The sequence below is a fragment of the Microchirus variegatus genome, assembly GCF_963457635.1.
Source record: "Microchirus variegatus genome assembly, chromosome: 1".
Classification (NCBI taxonomy): Eukaryota; Metazoa; Chordata; class Actinopteri; order Pleuronectiformes; family Soleidae; genus Microchirus; species Microchirus variegatus.
The window spans coordinates 22,975,852-22,988,966 of NC_139802.1; the positions used below are offsets into that span (position 1 = coordinate 22,975,852).

At 36.0% G+C, this 13,115-nt stretch overlaps 1 protein-coding gene across 1 annotated transcript in view; it reads left to right on the plus strand.

Moving 5' to 3' along the window:
- Positions 1–13,115, plus strand: part of LOC310933660 (CREB-regulated transcription coactivator 2) — a gene marked incomplete at its 5' end in the record, with an annotated part of 50,014 nt that overhangs the window by 5,227 nt on the left and 31,672 nt on the right. The window lies entirely within an intron of this gene.

A 13,115-nucleotide genomic window follows, 5' to 3' on the forward strand; every position in this document is an offset into this window, starting at 1 on the left:
ATTAAAGTTGGATATGGTTTTATGACGCTTTTGTCCCTGCGTCTGACGCCGCTGGTATCACTTAAGGCACTTTCTGATAAAATGTAAGTAAAGGTATTTATAAAGTAAGTAGTCAGGATTGAGCCATGGTGGCTGTTATGAGTTCAATTTCTGTCTCTGCTGGTCTATGACTTGAGAAAAGATACTTAACCCCATGTTGTGGCGCGTGGTACGGTCAGAAAACAACACGTGCGTGCGTGCGTGCGTGCGTGTGTGTGTGCAATAATATAGATCTGTATTTATAGGCTTGCAAGATTCAGCGTTTTATTTTATTTTTCTTCTTACCCGTGAATCTGCTTCATGGCTAGCTTCTTCAAAACAAATCACAGCAGCTTCATTATACGGGGACACGATTCCACGCATGGTTCATGTGATGTGATAAGTCAGAGGTCACAGTAGAGAAGTCAAAGCTTTGTGCTCGCTGAGCCCAAAAGAAAGTGTCACCCTCCTCACACCAAAGCCCATAGAGAAAATCAGTGACGGGGGGGGGTTACAGCAGCTGCTCGTCTTATGCTGCCTCGTGTGGTCACTTTGTGTCGCTGAGAGTAAACAGAACAAAGGATTTCAAACACTGAAGTCAGAAAATAACACGTTTGAAATCAGTGATGGAGGCATCAACGACTGCTGTGTGCTGTGACGTTAAATCGCTGATTTTCTCTATGGGCTTTGGCGTGGGAGAGTGAGTGGATTAGGAAGTGACACAGACCAGTTTCCTGTTGGAAAAGTCTGTAGAGTTTGGAACTTTAAGTAGATTTAAGTAGATTTTGGAACTATAAGTAGATTTAACCGCTTCTTCACGGTTGTCCCCAGGATCGGGGGCAGCGTCAGACGCAGCGACAAAAGCGTCATAAAACCATATCTAACTTTAACAAACACAGACATGCTGCATACCCACAGAAAGGTCAGAGACTCAGCTAAAAGCTCATTAACACAGTTAAAACACAGATGGATCAAACAGCAGGAGCGGAAAAAAAACGTCACAGCGCACTCATTGAAAAGCGGCACCGGAGCATCAGCGTGATTATGTAAACAAAAAAGACGTCTGGACAGCGGAGAATCTACAGATTCCAACGGTACCATTTTTATCACACTACGACCAAGATTCACGGATCCAGCCCCAAAATAAGAGCAAAACAACAACTGACTTTCAAGAAATACAAGCAGAAATGTTGTCTTACCTTTGCTGTTTATCAAAACAAGTTATTTTCCACCGGAACAAAACCACTTCTAATGAAGAACTACACTTTCCAGCATGCTTTGGGGACAAATCCCGGTCTGATTGATCATTACAGAGCGACATTAGATTGTTCTGATTAGAGAAGGGCAAATGTCCGCACAAATGCGTCATATGCATTTATGTCCTTTTGACTCGCTAATGAAGTGACTCAAATGCATTTGGAGACCAGGGCCTGATTCTACCGGTTTAGAGGTTTAAAACGAGCTGTCAATCACCCTAATTGACCAAGGTAAGCCAGAGCTATGGCGCTGCGTAACTGAAGACGCCGAAGAGCCACAGAGTTTTTAAAAAAATATTTTTATTAGGAGGTAAGGCACATAAGCACAGAAACCAATGTTATAATTACATTGAGTATCTCATCACATCCACATCATAATTGGAAATGTAAACATAACGATACAATACAAATACTGTGCATCATACGGTCTGCCGCCTAGGATGTTTTCTTATTTTATATATGTGGCCCAATAGGAACATGATCAGGCGACAAACAATGTGCAAATAATAATAGAAAAAAAAATAAAATAAAAAAAGGTAATTGAGGATTCTTGTATGTAAAAACTGAATAATGTGTTTAAGCTACAGAGTGTAAACAAAAATACAAGGGAACCCAAAAGACAGGAGAAGAAAAGGAAAATACATAAAAGAATAAATAAATAAACAGACACATAAATAATAATAATGATAAAAAGAAAGAGAGGAGGTGGGGGTCCATCAATGAAGAGGCATAGACTGAAGAGAGTGAAAGAATGTTAAAAAGGGAAGCCACTTTTTATCAGAGTTACCTTTCACTGAATATCTGATCTTCTCCAGCTTTAGAAAAGACATGGTATCATTGAGCCACTGAGTGATAGAAGGCGCTTTAGTTGACTTCCAATGAAGAAGAAGATGGCGTCTCGCCAGTAAGGAAGTAAAAGCTAAAATATGTAATTGGTTAGAGGTAAACCGGTTGTGGTCTTCCGGGAGCCCGAATATGGCGACATGAGGGGAGACTTTTATGGTCAATGAGAGTATTTTTGACATGGTATCAAAATAATTCTGCCAAAAGCGAGAAAGTAACGAACAGGAGTAAAACATATGAGCTAAATTGCAAGATGAAGCATGGCATTTGTTGCAATTGTCAGAGATACTGGGATAGATTTGTGACAGTCGAGTTTTGGAATAATGGACTCTAAACAATACTTTAAACTGTATAAGTGTGAGACGAGCGCAGGCTGAGCTAGTGTCAATTTTCTTAAGAGCAGTGTCCCACCAGTCATCTTCCAGGTGTAGACCGAGCTCTTGTTCCCAAGCAACCTTGACTTTGGTAACTGGTGAGCAATCAAAAGACAGGATTTCATTATAAACTTTAGAGATGAGTGACTTCTGAAGTGGGTTGTGGCTTAGAAGCTCCTCCCACTGTAGACCAGGTGATAATGAGGGAAAAACTGGAAACAAAGCGTTAGCGCAGTGTCTAATTTGAAAGTAACGAAAGAGATGAGAGGGTGGGAGATTAAATTCTCCTGAGAGATCTGCAAAGCTGCGAAAAATACCATCCTTGTAAAGGTCTTTAAAACATTTCAGGCCCTTATTATGCCATGCAAAAATGATTCCTCAATAAAGGAGCTAAGGTAGATGTTGATTTAAATTTAAGGTGCCTCCTAAATTGATACCAAATTTTAAGTGTGGAGCGAACAACTTGGTTATTTGTAAAGCCAGAGAGGTTGGATGGAATAGTAGAGGTAAGTAAAGCAGTTAGGGAGGATGAAACACATGACTGCGCCTCTTAATCACACCATGGCAGATCAACTGATTTGAACCAAAATGAAATCTTGTGGATATGTGCTTCCCAATAATAAAATTTAAATTTGGAAGTGACAATCCACCATTGAATTTACATCTCTGAAGTGTGGACTTGCGGATCCTGGGTGCCTTCCCACACCAAAGGAAGTGAGAAATATTTTTGATCAATTGTTTTAAAGAACTACTTTGGGAGGAAAAGTGGGAGACATTGGAACAAAAATAGAAATTTGGGCAAAATGTTCATTTTGACTGCATTAATTCTTCCAATTAACGATAGAGGTAAGCTTCCCCATCTTTGGAGGTCAGATTTAATTTTGGACATTAAAGGCAGAAAAAAGAGAGTTCAGCGTTCTGGTTACATTGATCCCTAGATACCTAAAACCAGACGGGCTAAATTTAAAAGGGATGTCAGACTGTTTGAGCAGTGATGCTGAAGCATTCACAGGGTAGCATTCACTTTTAGATATATTTACTTTGTAGCCTGAGAATGATCCAAATCTCTGAAAAGTAGATACGATTGTTGGGATGGAAAGGACAGGATCTGAGACATACAGCAATAAATCATCGGCATACAATGATAACTTAAATTCTGTGCCCAATCGTGAAATCCCAGTAAAAATGGAAGAGGACTTCAGAAAGATTGACAAGGGCTCTATAGCTAGTGCAAACAATAGGGGAGATAAAGGACACCCCTGCCTGGTGCCACGGGCAAGAGTGAAAAAACTGGACTGGATATTATTGGTGGAAATAATAGCTTGTGGAGATGTATAGAGGAGACGTATCCACGAAATAAATTTCCCAGCCCAAATTTCTTCAGTACAGTGAATAAATAGTCCCATTCAACCCTGTCGAACGCTTTTTCTCGAATGTCTTCGAATGGCTTGTCTTAAAGTGGGAGGGAGAGTGCCATGTAGTAGTGATTCCCTATATACAGCATGCAATAATGGGGACAGTTTATCCTGAAATTTTTTTAAAAACTCAACTGGGAATCCGTCCGGGCCAGGAGCTTTATTATTTTGCATGTTTCTCATAGCGAGAATAATTTATTTTACCGTTAATGGTGAGTCAAGTTCTTTAGCAGAGTCTGGGTTAATCACTGGGAAATTGAGGCTGTCTAGGAATTAATTCATTTCAGTAGTGTCGGGTGGAGACTCAGATTTATATAAAGAGGAATAGAATGATTGAAAAACAGAATTAATGGTGGTGGGATCTCTATGCAATGTGCCTGAAGAATCTTTTACCTGGGGAATCATACGTGAGGCTGCCTGGCGACGTAGCTGATGAGCCAGAAGCCGGGTTGCTTTGTCACCATGTTCACAATATGTGGCACGTGATCGTAAGAGAAGTCGCTCTGCATCATTAGTGGTGATCAAATCAAATTCAGTCTGTAGCTCAACATGTTGTTTAGCTAAACTGGGAGAGAAGCAAATAGCAAGTTGTTGGTCTAATTTAGTGATATTAATAGAGAGTTCTTGCAATTTGGCTTTACAGGACTTGTTCAAATGGGCAGAGTATGAGATTATTTGTCCCCGAAGGTAAGCTTTTAACGATTCCCAGAGCAGTGAGCATGAGACTGGGTCCGTGTCATTTTTATTTATAGTAATAAAATCTTCAATTTTAGCTGCAATGAATTTATTAAACTTACCGTCTGAAAGAAGTAATGTATTGAACCTCCAAGGTGTTGGGTACCGGGGTTGTGCGGAAAACTGAATGTCTAAAGAAAGAGGGGCATGGTCAGAAATAACAATAGGGTGGTAATTAACAGTAAGTTCTTTAGAAATTAGTTTAGAATCAATAAAGTAATAATCAATCTGAGAGAATGACTGATGCATCTGTGAAAAGAAGGAATATTCCTTGGTGTGAGGGTTGTAAAACCTCCATGGATCAATGCAACCATTTTTAGACATCAGAAAGAGACCTCGACATTAATGATGGGGTCAGTGTTCGCGGGTTAGAGCGATCTAAATTGGGATCGATTACACAATTCATGTCCCCACCAATTATAAGGAGATTGTTATTCAATGAGGGAAGACATTCAAAAAGCTTATTCATAAAATGCGGATCATCGAAATTTGGGGCATATATGTTAACTAATACGATGGGAACATGGAATAGTGTACCTGTAACAATTAAGTATCTGCAATTTTTGTCTGATATAACCTTAGAAGCTGAAAACTGAATTGACTTACCAATTAAAATAGCAACCCTCCTGGCTTTAGAATTGAAATTTGAGTGAAATACCTCAGAAACCCAAGGACAAATTAAGTCTGACCTGATCTTTGGTGCGCATGTGGGTTTCCTGTAGAAACACTAGATCAGCTTTAAGACGCTTCAAATGCGCAAAAATTCTAGATCTCTTAATTGGACTCCCAATGCCTCTAATATTCCAGCTCAAAAATCTCACAGAAGACCCAATATGTGGGATATCAGAAGCATTAGGATTTGAGGCCGTTTATAAAGTTCTTAAACATAGAAATGAATGACTGAATGTGGACCCCCATAAAAAGAAGAGAAAAGAAAAAAAACAAAAAAAGGAAGAGAAAAAAAACAAAAAAACACAGAAAAGGCACAAAAACACTCACAAGAACACAACTTCCAGAAAAATCCAAATTAAAGTGAGAACCACTGAAGAGTGAAAAGAAAAAAGAGAACAAGACACAGGCCGTAAAGACGTGAAACGCGTCCATATGAATAGAAACAGTAATACCTGTCAATATTAATTGTGATTCACTACATCAGTGTTGCGTATCTTTTTTCCCTTACGCGTCCAGCGACCTGATGAATGCGCTGGCTTCTTCTGGTGATTTAAACTAGGGATCGACCGATATGGATTTTTCAGGGCCGATACCGATTATTAAAAATCAAGCGAAACCGATAGCCGATATGTAGATATTTATTTGCAGTAAAAATTAACATTTTGGTGTCAAAATTTAGAGAAACACACCTGGGATTAAAATGAATACAGTATACTGTTTGTTTACACTCAGTAAATGGCCTAAACTTTTTGTAAAATAACATGAACACATAATTAAAATAATCACATAATCATTAATGTATTTGCAGGTATTACACACTGCCCTTCCTGGGGTTGGCTTTGTAAAATACTGCCATACTGTACTTTTCACTCGCTTCTTGGATCCATCCATCTGTAATGAGGATTTAGAAAAAGAGAGACAAAAAGAAAGAGTGAGAATTAAAAAAGAGAAAATATATATTCATTTATTAGAGCAAAACTGTCTATTAAACTTCCACTGCACTACATAATATTCTTATGATAGCCTACATCAGGGGTCACCAACGTGGTGCCCGCGGGCACCTGGTAGCTCACTTCACTTCACCTCACTTGCATGTATCCGTATGATCGCTCAGTAAAATATCTTTGATATTGTTTATAAAAACTGGTAATCGTTAGGAGTAAGCACTGGAATGAATGTGTATGCAGTTTAATGCATAATATTAATAATTTAAATGGTAAACAAATAAAAAAATTTTTAATGTGGTAGCCCTCCATATTATTCTTTACCCTTCAGGTAGCTCTCTGTCTCAAAAAGGTTGGTGACCCCTGGCCTACATGAATAACATTTAATTAATGATGTCTTATGTTCTCTCAGGTCGGCTACATCTGATTCAGCCTGATTAAGAGCAAACCAATAAAGAGGGTGGCCTGAACCTTAGCTCACTACATTCATGTCATAGATTTAATAGTTATTTATGTAAAATTTTACATAAAAGAGCATAATGAGTAAATAAAGACACAACTTTCAGTGCTTACCAGAGTGTTTCACAGTTTCTTATTTATTATTATATTTATTTATATATTTGGAGAAATTAAGTCATATTCGGAATCACAGAACATTAAATGTACACTCTTGTGCTTAGAACTGTATGTCATATTACATAAATAAGAATAAGGCACTTGGCAATTGGAAATTAAAACATTAACAATAAAGTCTACTTTACACACGTGAGTTGTAGACGCTACGGTTAATTTATTGATTGAAAAAAGAGAGCGCTGAGGGGGAGTCGACTGAAAACAAACAAGGACACTTTAGCGTGTGCTGTTAAACTTATAGTCTATAATCACCGCGGGTGTTTATTGATAAACCGGGAGCCGCCCCACGGGGTGAGACACGTTAGGAGATAAATTATTCCCACAAAGTTTTGATAACCGTAAGGGTCTCCTATTATTATTGTGCCAACAGAGCGCGTTTTAAAATACATTAATTAAATATATCGGTTATCGGTGAAATAAATGGCCGATGCCGATTATCGCAAAAATGCCGAATATCCGCCGATATTATCGGCGACCGACCAGACCGATAATTGGTCAATCCCTAATTTAAACTCCTTCTCTGCACCGTTGTGTGTAACCCGGAGTGTGGTCGGGGAAGATAGAGAAACTCATGTCACCAATCTTGATCCGTTGCTGAGCCCTGGCTCGGCGTATAATGTCCACACAGTCCATATGATAGTGTAGACGAGCGACTATGGGGCGGGGGCGCTCCCCGGGTTTCGGCTTCGGCTGGAAAGTGCGATGAGCACGGTCCACGAGAGGCTCCTTCTCGAGCTTCAGTGCCCCCTTGAGTAGAGATGAAATAGCTGTAGCAGTAGAAGAGGTGGAAAAGTCCTCTGGAATTCCCACTAACCGTATGTTATTGCGCCGAGATCTAGCCTCCAAATCCTCACATTTATTGTCCAATCTTATCAGTTCTGTTGACAGATGCTCCACTTTCGCTTGTAAGGTAGTGATGTCGTCAGTGCAGGAGGAAAGCGATGTTTCCATTTCACCAACGGTACCCTTAAGAGCGCAAACATCAGACTGGATGTTTGTAATGAGTAGGCCGCAGTGGTTGTATAGGTGGTTTAGCTTTTGGAGGAGGCATTTTGTTCTGTAAGAGGTCGGCGTTGAGTAGAAAATATGGTGGTGGGGAAAACACACACCGAAAAACGATACAAAAGTGTGCCTAAAAATGTTTTTGTTAAAGTTGTTGCAGGAGCTCAGAGAGGCGCGTCCTCGGAAGTCCAGAGTTGTTATTACGCACCGACCAGGAAGCATCGATTTACATCGAGTTATCATACTTTTTTTTTTTTTTTTTTTTATCAAAGCAAGTTCTTTTTAGACCTGTAGTGACATATAAATACAATTAAATGTTTTTTTAATAATTTGGTACCTAAGAAATCTCAAATGGCACAGATTCTTAAACATAGAAATGAATGACTGAATGTGGACCCCCATAAAAAGAAGAGAAAAGAAAAAAAACAAAAAAAGGAAGAACAAAAAAACACAGAAAAGGCACAAAAACACTCGCAAGAACACAACTTCCAGAAAAATCCAAATTAAAGTGAGAACCACTGAAGAGTGAAAAGAAAAAAGAGAACAAGACACAGGCCATAAAGACGTGAAACGCGTCCATATGAATAGAAACAGTAATACCTGTCAATATTAATTGTGATTCACTACATCAGTGTTGCGTATCTTTTTTCCCTTACGCGTCCAGCGACCTGATGAATGCGCTGGCTTCTTCTGGTGATTTAAACTAGGGATCGACCGATATGGATTTTTCAGGGCCGATACCGATTATTAAAAACCAAGCGAAACCGATAGCCGATATGTAGATATTTATTTGCAGTAAAAATTAACATTTTGGTGTCAAAATTTAGAGAAACACACCTGGGATTAAAATGAATACAGTATACTGTTTGTTTACACTCAGTAAATGGCCTAAACTTTTTGTAAAATAACATGAACACATAATTAAAATAATCACATAATCATTAATGTATTTGCAGGTATTACACACTGCCCTTCCTGGGGTTGGCTTTGTAAAATACTGCCATACTGTACTTTTCACTCGCTTCTTGGATCCATCCATCTGTAATGAGGATTTAGAAAAAGAGAGACAAAAAGAAAGAGTGAGAATTAAAAAAGAGAAAATATATATTCATTTATTAGAGCAAAACTGTCTATTAAACTTCCACTGCACTACATAATATTCTTATGATAGCCTACATCAGGGGTCACCAACGTGGTGCCCGCGGGCACCTGGTAGCCCGCAGGCAGCCAATACGGTGCCCGCGGGCTCACTTCACTTCACCTCACTTGCATGTATCCGTATGATCGCTCAGTAAAATATCTTTGATATTGTTTATAAAAACTGGTAATCGTTAGGAGTAGGCACTGGAATGAATGTGTATGCAGTTTAATGCATAATATTAATAATTTAAATGGTAAACAAATAAAAAAAATGTTAATGTGGTAGCCCTCCATATTATTCTTTACCCTTCAGGTAGCTCTCTGTCTCAAAAAGGTTGGTGACCCCTGGCCTACATGAATAACATTTAATTAATGATGTCTTATGTTCTCTCAGGTCGGCTACATCTGATTCAGATGGTGCCAAGCTGTGCCAAAAGTGAGACGTCCAGACATCTCTTAAATAAGGAATTTTTTAATTATGACTATTATGTGTTATTGTAAGCCATTTATTAACAATACTTAAACACCAACTATAGAGTCTTACAAAAAGACACTCTTGAAATTAAATAAATAATATAATTTTTTTTCACTTAAGTTAAATATTAATTCAGTAATCGGCCAGTGAATCTTAAAGCAAGCCATGCAATGGTTACATTTAAAAGTAAAATAAATCAACATAAATAAAGTGGTGCCCTCTCATCTGCCTCATCTGATGCAGACAAATGGCCCTTTTATATTTCTGCGCACCGCCCCTGCACTGTTCTCTTCTCCCTCTCCTGTGCCGTTCGTCGCTCCTGCGCTTCTGCGTCTCCAAGCGGTCATTTCATATCTAAAGTAGACTGGATAATTTATCTACGTGTTTTATCCCCACATAAAAATAACGATCTTTATGACGAGGATGGAAACTTGGTGACAGACTCTGAAGAGCAGAGCGCACTTTTCATTGTTTTCACTCCGTGTTCTTAATCTTTGTGAAAGAAGACACTTTAACGCTGCAATTTAGGGAATAACAGATGCATCAGATGAGCTGATGTCTTTAGTTAACTGCTCAGGGAGAGAATGTTCTCTGATATGAAGTGAATGTCAGGAGTGTTCATAATCTGTGCCGCACGCAGCCAAGTTTCGCTTTTGCGCAGAGACTTTCCAGCGTTTAACAGGTGCTCTTCCACCATGTACTCACTGTGTTTCGACCGCCGAATTGTCGTTGCATCCCTAAATATAATATCTTAATTGACAAGAACGATGTAACCGTAATAATGACGCACTTGATAGTGTGGCTTGGGTTTAAATCGGCACCTGGACAAGCGTGCGCTGCGCTGATTACATGGGGGAGCATGCGCCCTTGTTCCCCACTATAGAAAAATCTGTGATGTATAGAAAAAATCTATTTAAAATAAATAAACAAGCAACGCTAAGCAGGCTTATAATGCACTGGGGGAAACCCTGAGTAGATTTAAGTAGATTTTGGAACTTTAAGTACATTTTGAAACTATAACCAGATTTAAGTAGATTTTGGAACTTTAAGTAGATATTGGAAATATAAGTAGATTTTGAACCTATAAGTAGATTTAAGTAGATTTTTTGAACTTTAAGTAGATTTTGGAACTAGAAGTAGATTTAAGTAGATTTTGGAACTTTAAAGTATATTTTGAAACTATAAGTAGATTAAAGAAGTTTTGGAACTATAAGTAGATTTTGAAACTATAAGTAGATTTTGAAACTATAAGTAAATTTAAGTAGATTTTGAAACTGTAAGTAGATTTAAGTAGATTTTGGAACTTTAAGTAGATTTTGGAAATATAAGTAGATTTTGAACCTATAAGTAGATTTAAGTAGATTTTTTGAACTAGAAGTAGATTTTGGAACTAGAAGTAGATTTAAGTAGATTTTGGAACTTTAAAGTAGATTTTGGAACTTTAAAGTAGATTTTGAAGCTATAAGTAGATTTAAGAAGTTATGGAACTATAAGTAGATTTTGAAACTATAAGTAAATTTAAGTAGATTTTGGAACTATAAGTAGATTTAAGTAGATTTTGAAACTATAAGTAGATTTAAGTTGTTTTGGAACTATAAGTAGATTTAAGTTGTTTTGGATCTATAAGTAGATTTAAGTAGATTTTGGAACTTTAAGTAGATTTTGGAACTATAAGTAGATTTAAGTAGATGTTGGTACTTTAAAGTAGATTTTGAAACTATAAGTAGATTTAAGTAGTTTTGGAACTATAGTAGATTTAAGTAGATTTTTGGAACTATAAGTAGATTTTGGAACTATAAGTAGATTTTGGAACTACAAGTAGATTTTGGAAATACAAGTAGATTTTTAAACTATGAGTAGATTTTGGAACTTAAAGTAGATTTTGAAACTAAAAGTAGATTTAAGTATATTTTGAAACTTTAAAGTAGATTTAAGAAGTTTTGGAACTATAAGTAGATTTAAGTTGTTTTGGAACTATAAGTAGATTTAAGTAGATGTTGGTACTTTAAAGTATATTTTGAAACTATAAGTAGATTTTAGTTTTGGAACTATAGTAGATTTAAGTAGATTTTTGGAACTATAAGTAGATTTTGGAAATACAAGTAGATTTTTAAACTATAAGTAGATTTTGGTACTCTAAGTAGATTTTGAAACTAAAAGTAGATTTAAGTAGTTTTGGAACTATAAGTAGATTTTGGAACTATTAGTAGATTTAAGAAGATATTGAAACTTTAAAGTAGATTTTGAAACTATAAGTAGATTTAAGAAGTGTTGGAACTATTAGTAGATTTAAGTAGATTTTGGTACTTTAAAGTAGATTTTGAAACTATAAGTAGATTTAAGTAGTTTTGGAACTATAGTAGATTTAAGTAGATTTTTGGAACTTAAAGTAGATTAAAGTGGATTTTGGAAGTATAAGTAGATTTTGAAACTATAAGTAGTTTTAAGTAGTTTTGGAACTATAAGTAGATTTTGGAACTTCAAGTAGATTAAAGTGGATTTTGGAACTATAGTATATTTTGAAACTATAAGTAGATTTAAGTAGATTTTGGAACTATAGTATATTTTGAAACTATAAGTAGATTTAAGTAGATTTTGGAACTTTAAGTAGATTAAAGTGGATTTTGGAACTATAGTAGATTTTGGAACTTTAAGTAGATTTTGGAACTTTAAGTAGATTAAAGTGGATTTTGGAATTATAAGTAGATTTTGGAACTATAGTAGATTTTGAAACTATAAGTAGATTTAAGTAGATTTTGGAACTTTAAGTAGATTTTGGAACTATAAGTAGATTTTGGAACTTTGTGTGGGTTTTGGAACTATAAGTAGATTTAAGTAGTTTTGGAACTATAAGTAGATTTAAGTAGATGTTGGTACTTTAAAGTATATTTTGAAACTATAAGTAGATTTTAGTTTTGGAACTATAGTAGATTTAAGTAGATTTTTGGAACTATAAGTAGATTTTGGAAATACAAGTAGATTTTTAAACTATAAGTAGATTTTTAAACTATAAGTAGATTTTGGTACTCTAAGTAGATTTTGAAACTAAAAGTAGATTTAAGTAGTTTTGGAACTATAAGTAGATTTTGGAACTATTAGTAGATTTAAGAAGATATTGAAACTTTAAAGTAGATTTTGAAACTATAAGTAGATTTAAGTAGTTTTGGAACTATAAGTAGATTTTGGAACTATTAGTAGATTTAAGAAGATATTGAAACTTTAAAGTAGATTTTGAAACTATAAGTAGATTTAAGAAGTTTTGGAACTATTAGTAGATTTAAGTAGATTTTGGTACTTTAAAGTAGATTTTGAAACTATAAGTAGATTTAAGTAGTTTTGGAACTATAGTAGATTTAAGTAGATTTTTGGAACTTAAAGTAGATTAAAGTGGATTTTGGAAGTATAAGTAGATTTTGAAACTATAAGTAGTTTTAAGTAGTTTTGGAACTATAAGTAGATTTTGGAACTTCAAGTAGATTAAAGTGGATTTTGGAACTATAGTATATTTTGAAACTATAAGTAGATTTAAGTAGATTTTGGAACTATAGTATATTTTGAAACTATAAGTAGATTTAAGTAGATTTTGGAACTTTAAGTAGATTAAAGTG